Genomic DNA, 14,132 nt, shown 5'->3' with positions numbered 1-14,132 from the left:
TATAAATTTTATTAACTGGTTGATAGATGTTTGAACAAAGGAAACTTTGTTATAGATGGTTGAGAACAAAATTTAAATACTCTTTTATATGTAGGCATTCCTTGCAAAGAATGCCAAATACTCATTTGTTTTATATACTTCAGTCACGAATGAGTCAACTAAAAAATAAATACCTAAATTTTAGATTTAAGTACCGTATCTATTACCTATATTCATTCTTGAGTGAAAGACAGTAGATATTCCAATTGAGAATGAAATTTCTAAATTTATCTCAATCTTGATAAAAGGTTGTCTAAATAAGGAGTTTGTCCCAATAAAAAGCTTAGGACCGGAGATTTTTGACACAATTTCTATTTCTCTTAGTAGCCGAAGACCTATTTAGGCTAATTAGACAAACTATTAAGAAAAATTTATACTTTAGTGTTAAGGTGGGTAATAAGGGAATAAAAGTGGGGTTTCTATAATTCGCAGATAACACCCTTTTTGTTGATAAACATTTAGGTCATAAAAACTATCTTAAGAATATTTAAAATAGGATTAAGACTAAATATGTCATAAATACAAAAATTATCAAAGATTGTAAACCGCAAATGTATGAATATACAAATTGAATACTTAGGCATGTCAATAGGGAACCCTTACGAAAAAATTGTTCTCACAAGTCATGATTTTCAAACTCAAAAACAAATTATGTAGATGGAAAGGTAAATTGTTATCTTTTGTGGGAATGATATACCTCATCAAATAAGTAATCTCAGCATTATCATTATAGGCTTTGTCCTTTTTCAATGCTCCAAAAAATGTGTGTAATGAACTCATAAAAATATAAAGATTTTTTTCTTTAGAACTAGGATTTTTGAGGATAGGAAGATAGCTTGGGTTAAGTGGGAAAACTTGTGTAAATCCAAGGAGGAAGGGACATGGCATAAAAGATATTGAAAATTTTAATATAGTCATGTTAGCTAAATGAAAGTGGAGATTGGTAAAGTAGGAACATGTGTAATAGGGTGTTTGGAAAATAGGTATTAGAGTCAAAAGGGTGTGTGGAAAATAGGTATTAGAGTCAAAATATGGATCTTGAAAAAACTTATGTCAAAATAACACATTTAACAAAAAATCAATGGTGAAATGATTTATGTAAAGTATCTGGGAGCTCTGAGGAGGGTATATGGTTTGATAAGAACTTAGGTCGAAAAGTAGGAGAAGGAACAAAGTCAAATTCTGTGAAGATCAATGGGTAAGGGTTGAACCATTATATAGTAAGTTTCCTAGGCTTTATATGATCTCTAACCCTAAAGATAGAACTTTAGGGAAGGTAAGAAGTTGAGAGGAAAACACCTAGAGTTTTTTTTTTTTTTTTTATCAGTAAAATAACATATATTAATAGTAGGCAATTGGGTTACCTCAACCTATATACAAAAAAAAAAAAAAAATCGTCTTCAGTAGTATTTCACCATCATCACAAACTGAGTAAAACTGAGTATAGAAACAAAAATCATAACAATATATACACTCAAATAAGAAACAGACCCTTCATGGCTATGATTTGAATACAAAGCTTAAACATCCTACCCCAATAACATCATTTATCCTACAAAAGATGAAGTCGCAAAGACAATGCCAAGAGCTAATTCCATAAGACTTTTGATGTAAACCAAACCAAGACTACAAACAACAGTGAGTAGAGTCTAAAAACATGAATACCAGAGTGTACAAATAATACCACCTCTAACCAGTAACAGCAGACAACAAGCACAAAAGCTATATCATGGTGAGTCAAAAAGTGATAACCACTCCAAAATTGAAACTTTTAGATTGAAAGGAGACATGTAATTGGACTCAAACACCAATCAGAATAAGAGAATGTTGCTGATGGATACTTATCAGTGATCTTAACACATGATTTAGTTTGAGCTAACATAAAAAGTTCCTCCATGTGTATTATTGCATTTTTAAAGATAACACCATTTCTATGTGACCAAATACCCCAAATAATAGTCATCCACCTACAACCCCACACGTTACTACATTTGGTATAAACACCTGGAAGTGGAATCTAACACGGAGGAGAACCAAGTGAGATTGGAAAACATCTCAGGAGCTATAACTTGTTCAATCTATAAATGGCCAAATGTTGAAGAAAGGAAACCCAAGATACATGAGTTTGGAAGGAAGATGATAATGGAGTTTTCACGATAAAGTCAACTATAACATTTTATCGGGAAAGCTGGATGTGGAGGTGTATAGTGCATTTAAAACACTATGGAGAACTAAGACTATTTTGAAGGCACAAATATTAGGTTGGAGGGTATTGTTGGATAAATGGTCAACAAAGGATAAATTACTTGTAAGGGGAATCCAATTACAAAATAACGAGCTATGTTCAGATTGTGATTAAAGTGTGACACACCTCTTCTTTACCTGTAGAGTATCTCATAGGGTGTCTTTGGTGCATCATAATCAACTTAAGGCTAATTTCTAACATTTCTACCTCCTTAACCTAAATAGTAACCAAAATCTCATCTGGAAAGGTATAAGGATAACAATTAACTGGAAACTTTGGAAACATAGAAACGAGATAGCAACTTTTAGGCAAAGGAGGGTGGATCCAGAAGAAATCTTTGGTTTAGTCCAGCTGAGGACATCGTCTTGGATTTCTTGTTTAGTGATCAATGTTTATGTCCTTATTTATGTTTAAAATCTTTGTGAACAGGTGATTTTTGTGTACTTCTTATTACCTCATGTGTCAAGATAGCATTGACTAAAGGAAGACTTGGAACATGATTACAGGGGAAGACACATAATAATAAATATGCAACCAATTTTTTTATAAAGACAAGAAAAAAAAATCAGAAAACACCAAGTTGGCCACTACAAAAGGCATGCTAAAATAAGGAATTTGTGTGTAGTTTGATTTCTTTTTTATTTATTGACCTGCATATCAAACTCCTTATGTATCTCTGGTGAGTTTTGAATCATGAAGAGAGTTTATTTGTTGAATCATAATCAAACTTGTATATGAAAGTTGTTAATGTGGAAAACTTTTATTTTAAGCCGTTTTTCTTGTGGACTCTTTGCACATTTTATGTAGAGGTCTATTTTATGTAGAGGTCTAACATGTACATTTTTTAAAAATGGGTTAGAGTATTCATAAGTGTTCTAGATCTTTTCATTTATTTTTTGTGGATAAAAAAAAACAAGAAACCACTTAATTAGGAAAAAGAAAATCAGTTTACAGTTGAAATGACTCCAAATACACTCATTTAAACATAAATTCTCTCTAGGCATCTCTCTGAAAGATAATTACCTCTCTATCTATATATACATATGTATCTTACTCTTCAAAATACCATTTTGAAGAGGAAAAAATTATGATATGTAAAAAATTAAATTAATTTTCTTTATATTCATATATATAATCAAATTGATTGGAAATCTAAAAAGAAAAAAACTAAAACCATTTAGATTACACATCTCTTCAGATTCTTAGAAATTCAATTGCATAAACTCGCTTTCAATTTATGTCTAGGTTTTCATTTTGTTTAATAAAAAGAGGAACGAATCCTTAGGATTTTGTTTATATAATCGGATTCTTCATAATCTATCTGTCCAACTATATCTAAATAAATTAACTACTCGAAATCTGATTTTAATTTTGCAATGATATAAGATGGAATTTAAATAAATACTTCTAATTGTACCTCACAAAAATTAAATTCCCAAGATTATTGCTGCTGATTACTTCCTATTTCAAAGAGGCATTTAAGATTTCCGAGAATTTGCGTAGACGTAGATGTAGTTGACGAGAGAGGAGTTCACCAAGAAAGATGTTGACGATTCTGATGATTCTCTTTATTTTGTTAGGGTTTTGGTTCAGCTCAGTAAGACAAAGTAAGAGGGAGAATATGTAATGATATATGATTAGGTAGGGTAGACAACATATTTTTTTTAATTCAATATTTATTCTTTTATAATAATTATTTATTTTTTATGAAATGTAATTGTAATAAATGCTATTTTTTTTATCAAGGGACAACAAATATATTCATAAATACTATTAATTATACTTCAAAAAAGAATTAAATTATAGAAGTTATCTTTATTTGGAATAATTGAACATTGAATAACTCTAATATTTATGATTGTCTTTTATAATCATTGATAAAGATATCAAAATATTAAGTTTATTAATTTTTATAAAAAGTATTTAAAAATAATATATAAAATCATTTTTAATTCATTAAAAGTATACAAAATATTTTATATTAATACATAAAGCCATAATTTATATTTTAAAAAATTAATAATTTATATTTTAAATAATATCAACTTTAAAGAATTTTAATCATAGCATATATGTTCAAAATATTTATTATTAATCTTATTTATAAACATTTACCTACATTTCATATACTAAAAAAAATAATAAAGATATCAAAAAGAGTCTCATATCCAATATACTATCAAATCAAACTAAATTGTAAACATGTTGTAATCCACTAAGATTTTTTCATAAACAAAATATATATATATATATATATATATATATATATATATATATATATATATATATATATATATATATATATATATATATATATATATATATATATATATATATATATATATATATATATATATATAATTTGTGCAAATTTATTCACAATTCAACAGTTAAGAACACTGAACAGCCACATACTCAATCAAACTCACAACTTATACAACATTAGAACATGTAAGGTCTAATTTTATATTGCTCAATACCTTATTCTTGAAGTGAGAGTACCATGTGGGGGTGATTTTCTGGTGTCCATAATATTGATGTTAGGATCTTGTTATGATAAACATTTATGGTACTGCGAATAATTTTGTAAATTATATATGCACCAACCTTATTGTGTTATATAGGAACTAACCTCCTTCTACGTAAGTATTAGAATATCGACACTGCTTGTCATCAATTCCCTCCTACTTCTTAGCTATTTCAGTCCATTTTATCACCAATCTTATCAGTTTTCTGCAGTTATATAAAGTAAGATTCAACACAAATTTATATTCACAAGAATTTATCAAACTAAACATTAGATAAGAATTCAGTAAATCTGAACATAAATGAAAAACTCTACCACAGGAAGGAAGAAAGAAAAAGATTCATATATATCTATTATTTTGAAGATATAAATGAAAGTAAGGATCACAATGTGCTCAGAAGTTTCCAAGGATATATTTAAATTCAAATTGCACTTACAAAACTATCCCCAGAATTAGAAATCTGATATTATTTGGGAATGAAAGTCTGAATGGACAAGGAACCGGTTTCAATGAGAAATATAGGATCTTGAACAGATGATGTAGGAAACTGAATTGATTTTTTTCGATGAACAATAACTAATAAATAAATAAAAGAATGAGAGATTAGGGATGTCTCAATCCTTTTACAGTACACACAAAAACAAAGGAGCTAAGAAAATGAGACCTATAAATACTAAATTTCATTTTCAACATACAAAACGTTCAAACAACATCTAAACCCATAATACAAATGGGATGTATTTTATGATCTCTATAGACCTAAAATATTGTAAAGATTATATATATACAATTGTATCGTAGGGCTATCTCCCACCCAGATACATTTAATAATCTATGTATAACATACAATAAATTTGCAAAAACTGAAGTCCAACAAATTCCTATAAATCATCCATCCGACTAGAGTCAGCAAGAAATAATTTCTTTTACAGAGTAGCTGGTTTCTGATAATTCCAAGACAGAGCTCTCTGCTTTGCAAAAAGTTTGCCTAGAAACTTTAACAAAACAACATATAGCATAGGTGATGACAATAAGGAGTTAGAGTGAAAGATAATAACATTATAGCATATAAGACCCTTACTTTTATCTTACTTCTAAACTAATGTACAACAGATTGAATACATGATTTTGAACACAGACACCAATTAGAGTATGAAAAATTTATTTTTGGTATTTTGTTTCTCAACCATGTCCAAGTTTTTAACTGTGTTAGTCCAAAAATTTTCTCACCATCCCTTTGGCCATTTCTAAATACAATGGAATTCCTGTGGTTCCATATACGTCTAATCATAGCCACTCGCATCACCTTCCATAACTTATTTTCTTTTATATTCAAACCAGACATATAAAATTGATCAAAATGTTGTAAGGTTTGGTTATATTGTCTTGTTAACACTCCAAACCATTTAAAGCAAAGATTTCAAGCAAAGTTAGATATCATACACTCAAAGAAATAATGTTGAACTAATTCTTCGGATGCACCACACAAGGTACATAAATTGCACGATAATTGCACTTCTCTCTTACCTAAATTATCTTTTGTGGCTACGCAATTCAAATCCACTCACCAAACAAAATGTAGTGCACTGGTGATTGCTTTTAATTCCCAAATTGTTCTGAAAAAACCAATTTGTTCTCCATTGGTATTTTTTGTATGATATTGTAAGTTGACTTAACAATAAAAATTTTGGTCTCTTCCCCCTTCCATTCCCATGTGTCCTGTTCTTGAGTTGATGGTCTACAATGTGAGATTTCTTCCCTAAATCCTTAACTTTATTTAATTCTCACTCAACCATTTCCTTCTCCATCTAAATTTCCATTCCCATGTCATGTTATTTGATTCCAAATGCCCATCTCTGAGATCAACAGTTGCATATCAATTGAATTGTTATACATACCATACTAGAGTATTTTTGTGCCAATTCCTCCTATCGTGCTAGAAATAAAATTTTATCTCCTTTCCTAATCCCCACCACATTGATTCATTTTTTGTTGTAGTTTCTTTATTGAGCTCTCTCCAATCCCCATACTTTGATAATAATATATTCCTCTACACACAGTAGTTTTCAGTTGCAAATCTCCATTTTCATTTTGCTAAGAGGGTCTCATTAAATAATTGTACGTCTTTTATTTGTAAGCCTCCCTTATCTCTCGGTTTGCAAATGTTTGTCCATTTCACCCATGCTATTTTCTTTCCTCTGATCTCCACCCGCATAAAAATTGTCTTTGAATATTTGTGATTTCTTTAGTCACCAATTTTGGTGCTTTGAAAAAATATAAAAAGAAAAGAGGGAGTGCAATGATTATAGATATAATCACGATAACTCTTTCCGCAAATGATAGTTGTCTACCTTTCCACATTGCTAGTGTTTTCTTGATTTTAAGAATCACACTTTTCCACTTCTTCATCTTTCTAGGTTTACTCCCTTTTAGAATTCCTAAATACATGAATGGTATTGTCATCTTAATATAGTTCAATATGGCAGCATAACGGCTTAACTCGGTAATATTGACCCTTATCCCTCCCAATTTACTTTTAAAGATATTAACTTTTAGTTCAAAAGCTAATTCAAAACACCTTAAAATTCATTTGATTGTCATCACATTTTGCACTTTATTCTCACATATGATGAAGATATCATCTGCAAATTGCATTGCAACAAATTTATTTCAATGTCATTACTTCCCACCTTAGCACCCTATAAGACATGCAACTTTGCAACTTGTCTTGCTAGCCCCGCCAACCCTTCAACCACTATCAAAAATAGGAAAGGTGCAAATGGATCACCTTGTTTAAGTCCTCTTGTTGGATTGAATTCATCTATGAGACATCCATTTACAATGACAGAAATAGTTGGTGACATTAAGCACCATCTAATCCACTTAATCCATTTCTTGTTAAAACCCATTTTTCCATCCTATAAATTAGAAAGTCTCACCTTACTGCTTACTGAATTATAAGTTTTTTCAAAGTTCACCTTCATAAACAAACAACTTTTCTTTCTTTGTCTTACTTCATCTATTACTTCATTTGCAACCAAAACACTATCAAGTAGATTTCTTCCCACAAGAAAAGCAGATTGAGTTTCATATCTATGACACTTAAAAGGACTTTTTTCAATGTATCTGCCAACACTTTTGCTATAATCTTGTATAAACAACCTATTAGTGATATAGGTCTATATTCCTTCAATTCTTGTGCATTATCAACTTTTGGGATCAAGGTAATGAAGGATACATTACAACCTCTAGGCCATTTTCCTTCACAATGATAATAATATATTGCAGGAAACTGAATTGGTAGTGCTAAGCAGAACAAAATTGGTTGAGAGTAGTAGCAAATGCTTTTAGGATCATGTGGAAGATTAAAGCATTACCCTCTGCTCTTCATCTTGGAAAGTTCTTGGTAATAGTGGTCACTGGGACAATTTAACTCGTAAGTTGGACTGCACAATGTGCTATGTGTGGGTCGGATGAAGAATTTGCATGCCCTATGTTTTTTATCTGTCATGTGGTCTGCTCTGTGTAGAATCATTATAGTCCCTCACAATCTTATACAATTTCACATGCCAACAAAAGGAACCATGTATGGTGTTAAAGAGAAATTCATAATGAACATATACACAGATCCATCTCCATATCTATATTTTGGAGACTACATATATGCTACATGACATAGAACATATTTTCATGTAAAATACACTAACAAATGAAAAACATAAGTGTTGGTCTGATTGTCTTATCTGATACTATGCAGGAGTAGCAGAATCGTCTCTGTGTGACGGATAGAGGCATGCATATAAGAAATCACTCGCACATAATGTAGCTGTTGGGTGTAATCTCATTGAGATAAGATTATAATGAAGAGGGTTATGGAAACCATGAAGATAGAGCCTCAATTGCAGATGCAGTTTCACTAGGGTATGCAGAGACATAATTGGGTGAAGCAATTGGTTTCATGTGATTTGTGGTCTGTTAACAAACTAGTTCATGTCATTTTACATAAATTTCGGTTAATTCTCAATTATGGGTCATTTATTGTATAACTTTTTACATTTTCTTTCTTGTTTTAAAATCTTTTAACGGGGCATGTGAATAAGAAGGTTATGAAGGATGCTTAACAATCATTAGGAATACTCTCAGGCTGTTGAAAATGTTTACTGCTTGTATTACATTGCATCTTTAAATTCTGTTTTCTCAATATAACGAATCAGCAAGCTTTTATCTACATATTAGAGAAGGGAATTCAACAATGGGATGGTATCAACAAGACCTAACAATTAAAGTCAGAGTTATCTTTGCTTTGAAGTGAATTTTTTGAGTAGTTCTATTTGGAAAAAAAGAACGCCATAAATTATGGAAAGAGGTGTTAACATATTTATGATAATGTTTAATGAGAGTATTAGGACACGTTTAATTGGTATAAAAAGAGAATATCAACTTTTACTTTATCTATTGGGATGTACTATTGGTAACAAATTTGAATTACCTGGTCTTAAATTGTATTATATATATATATATATATATATATATATATATATATATATATATATATATATATATATATATATATATATATAATTGTAAAAGAACAAAATAATCTGAGTAGAAGAGCAATTTTACAGCATGTATGTGTAGAAGGGGGATATTTTGAAGTATATATTGGAAACAGAGGAACTGTAATTTTGTCCACTTTAGTTTTTTTTTTTTTTATGGAAATGTTTGATTCTATAAACAATGTTTTGACTATATTTGTAGTTTTAAGGCTGAAAAAAAATGGTTGATAATTGATAGAATGTCTTACTCTAATTTATTTAACTGTCAATATATTTGCTTTTATACACTTAATATATATCTTTCTAGTTCATATGTTTGAAGTTGAATATTATCCTAATTTTAGTATATTTTGTTGTTAGACTTTAAAATTGGATAAATATAATCTTTCTAATTCAATAATATTAAATGATTTTACATGTTAAATAATATTTTAAAGTGATATTTAAATTAAAAATGTGAATGTGTAAAAATGTTAAGAAAACTAATTATATTTATTGATTTTTAAAATTTAGAAGTCAAATCATATTAAAGTTGAAAAAAAAAAATTCTAATTTGACATCAAAATTTAAGAATTAAATATATATATATATATATATATATATATATATATTTTGAATGTGCAGCGGTGATATGTCATCTTACATGTATTTTTGAGTTTTTCTCATATTATAAATGAAAAATGCTTACACATCTTTTTTAAATACTAATTCAACCGGTTGTTTGATTAAATTGATATAATTATTAATTATATTACATTTGAACTAATATTCATTTCTAACACATCTAACACATCCAAACATTACATAACTTTTAAAAGGTTTTGTGAAATCTTCATAATCATCATAAAATTTCTAATAACATAAAATATCAATTATTATTTAATTATAATAGAGGAATATAACATTACAATTTTTTAAAATTACTTTGATTAAATGATGTTTTAGTTAAATTAAAACAATTATAAATTAAAGTCAAAATAATTAAATATAAAATTAGAATATATAATTATAATAGTGTACATATGTGTGATAACTTAAAATTAGCTCACATCCCAAACCATAAGCTAATTAATTAAATTTAAATGTATACATGACTCCGAAAGATGACCACTTCACATATATCTCGCGGTTGGATGAACATTCTAGCAGTTGTTGCTAGCATGGAATTCTAATTCTAACTGTGATTAAATATTAAAACAAACATTCATGTTTGAATTTAAAATGAAGAACATATTTTGAGAAGTTATGATATATGCAGACATACTTTAGAACACAATTTGAAAAGGTATGTCGTTAACAATTGTTTAGAAAAGATTTTCTGTATGGCACTGTAATAAGAAGTCAATAGTTATGGTTCCAATTCAGCTAGGGCTTCTTGTTCTGTCTGGTATGAAAGACTGCGTTTTTTGCAGTAACCTCTTTTGACCCTTCATCATTTTTCTCCCTCATGTAGGGATTCCATGCTGCAATTGGAGAGAAATCAGCTGGGTTTCTGTTCGTACCACAGAACCTTTCAGAGATATTGTTGTTCAGGACTATATCAGTTGCACGAATACCACCACAGTGTTGCGTTGGACTTTCTTCTTCTTCATCAAGCCAGCCACCAAAGATTGCTGGGGCATGTGATTTTTCCATCTTAGTCTTTGAACAGTCATCAGGATCAATGCCTTCTGCAGCAACATTCAAGTCAATAGATATTCCAAGACCAACGTTTTCACTTACAATATGACAGTGATGTGGAAGGTTCAGATCAAAATCCATTCCCTTCAACTGATTAATCTCTGGGTCAGGTTCAGGTTCTACATTTACTATATTAATCTGAGATATTTGCAACAAGGCGTCTAAAGCCTCCAGTTCATTGTGCTCCCTCGTGGCGGCCTCATCAAGTTCCTGCAAGAAGATGGTGATGACATTGCAGTTTCATTTCATCTGATAAAATAAACTTCTAAACTTGCCATAGAAACTCATAAAGAGCACTACAATGGGTAAACTATTTTCTATGCTGATAAGGATTCTAACATGACAAAATAGTGTCAAAAGAAAAAGATGTTATATATGATAAAGAAAAAAAATAATTATCTAACTTGAGGGGGACTATTTGAAGAAATTAGATGCTGTTCCTCTACCAATCGTTCTTCATTTGATACTTGATTTCCAACCCTTTCAATGAAATCAGTTAATGGTACTTCATCTTCATCTACAACTAACTTCCTCTTTCTTCCTTTCGGACCATGTTTTTCCAACTTCTTTGTGTCTCCTTCACCAACTACCTTATCCATGACAGTTTGTTGTCTCTGGGAGTTTGCAGACTTATTAGAAGGATTTTGGGGTGCTGGTCTTTCTCTTCTGATATGTTCAGTTACTGGTTCATCATCTTCTGTAAGTATTTCCCTAAGTAAGCGCATCCTTTTAAACTTCATGGAAGACTTCTTTTGATGAAGATTCTGAATTTCATCTTCATTTTCTCCATTCTTCTGACTATTCCCTGCATGAACATGATCTGTAAAAGCTGGCCTCTTAAAAGATAAAAAGGGATGATTTTGAAGTTACCTGTTATTTCATTAATTGAAACCTCAGCCTCATTCCTTTGCTCTTCATTTATTGACATACGATCACTTTCACTGTCATCACTATCGCCGGTCAAGTCAATGATTTTGTTAACATCAATTTCTTTTCTTGTATGATCACTCTTATGTGTCAGAGTTTCTTTAGTTCCCTCATGGTTACTTTGAATATCATCCATGTTAAACTCATGTTCTCCAAGACATATATTACAGCTCCATGATCGGAATCTTTGGACAACTAATGGAGGAAGTGATGGTCGTGTCTCAGATCCATTTACTGGAAACCCTAAACATATGTTCAAATCTTTTTGGCGCATTTCAGCAACGAAGCCCCTGCATTTGTAATAAAGAAGTGTTACAAATATCAACCTAGCACGAGAATCATCTTTGATTTTTTACAAAACATCATAACCCCCTGCCTTAGGCATTCTTAATCTAACACCTACAAATGTTTTTTTGTGGAATTTAATGATCCTTAATCTTAATCTTAGATTAACAAAATATAGTAAATTAAATAAAGTATCTATAATTTAATGATCCTTTCTACTCCCTCTACCAACACAAAACTTATTAAGAAAATAAAAAGAAAAAAAATTATATTTATCTGGTGAATTTTGATCTTACACACACAATAGAAGTATATGAGAAAAGAAAGGAGTTACCGTAAGGAAAAATGGTTACATGGTGGACTTTCTTCTTTATTGATTTTAGAGGTATAGGAAAAATTGGTATAGAGTTTCTTAGGTTCCATGAGCTTGATGACAATTATGTGTTTCTCCTGAAGACTACAAACAACCACAGTTATAAACCAAATTGAATTTCAAAATAGTGGATAAGAAATTTTAAAAAAGAATAAAGAGTTCTAAGAAACAAGTTACATTACCCTAACTAAACGATCTATACGAAGTTTATTCAGGTATAAGAGAGACACAATAATATAAACCTAATTTGATTAAAATTGATATTTCAGTCAAAATCGGGTCAAATTTAAACTATTATATTATGTATATCACCTATATTCATCATTGAGTGGAAGACAATAGATATGAAATTGAAGATGAAATTTCTAGATTTATCTCTAAAGTGAGGAAAAAGGAAAAATCATTTCATTACGTGGGTGATGATGAGGCAGTTGTAATTGAACAGAGAAGAGTCCACGAAGAAGATATCGATATTGTTAGGGTTTTATTTGAACAGAAACAGCTCATTGGAAAAGAGAGTAAGAAGGAGATGGTGTAATGGCATGGCTGCGTGCTAGTGTTAAATAAGTTCTTCTTAAATTTTATATTTTCTCCTTTTTTATTATTATGTCTTCTTCTTATATGTATTTAAAATAAATATTACTAATTTATAATAATATATAAAAAGAATTTCATCTGTTTGTGTTCACATCTTATAATGTTAATTCTACTCTTTACAATATAATTATTTATTAAATTTTTTAAAATTAATGTTATTTTATCTATTTTTTATAAAACTGTTTATCTTTTTTTATTCATTAATATTTAATTTCTATATTCATTTCAATTTATTTTTAATAAATATAAATTTATTTTATATATTAACTTAATAACATTACACTATTATTATATACTAACATATTATTTATATTTAAAAATATATGCTAGTTATACTTAATGATAACTAAATTTGAAATATGTACGAGTTATTGTTTTTTTTTTACTATTGTCATAATAGTGGCTGGAAAAGAAATTAAACTTAAAAGATTAATAAAATTATCAATAATATGTTTTACAAAAAAAAACATTGTTAAATCATGTAAAAAATATTAATCCATAAAACTAGATTTTTGTAGTTCAGGAATTGATTATATATCTTTCACTAAAACTAATTTAATTTAAAAAATTGATAATTGGTAAAAAAAAAGTAAAATTTGTAAGCTAATTGTTTTAATTTCAAAAACGAATCACTTTAGATAAAACTAAAAGACTAAATGTTTCTGGAGATAATTGCCTTTATATAATAGCTACTGTGAAAATAATGTGCATCTGTGTTTTGATAATAAAAGATAATAAAATTAAATTTTTTTTTTAATTTTATTATACATTTATTTATTTTGTGATAAAATAGTTAAATTAAAAAAAAAAGAGATAGAATCAAAATAAACACAATTAAGTTTAAATATTCAGTTACTTAAAAAATCAAATTGATAAAATAATTATTTTAATTTAATATATAT

This window comes from Vigna unguiculata, chromosome 8, assembly GCF_004118075.2.
Source record: "Vigna unguiculata cultivar IT97K-499-35 chromosome 8, ASM411807v1, whole genome shotgun sequence".
Taxonomy (NCBI): domain Eukaryota; kingdom Viridiplantae; phylum Streptophyta; class Magnoliopsida; order Fabales; family Fabaceae; genus Vigna; species Vigna unguiculata.
The sequence above is the reverse complement of the archived record's forward strand: the minus strand, read 5'-3'. Positions refer to the sequence as shown.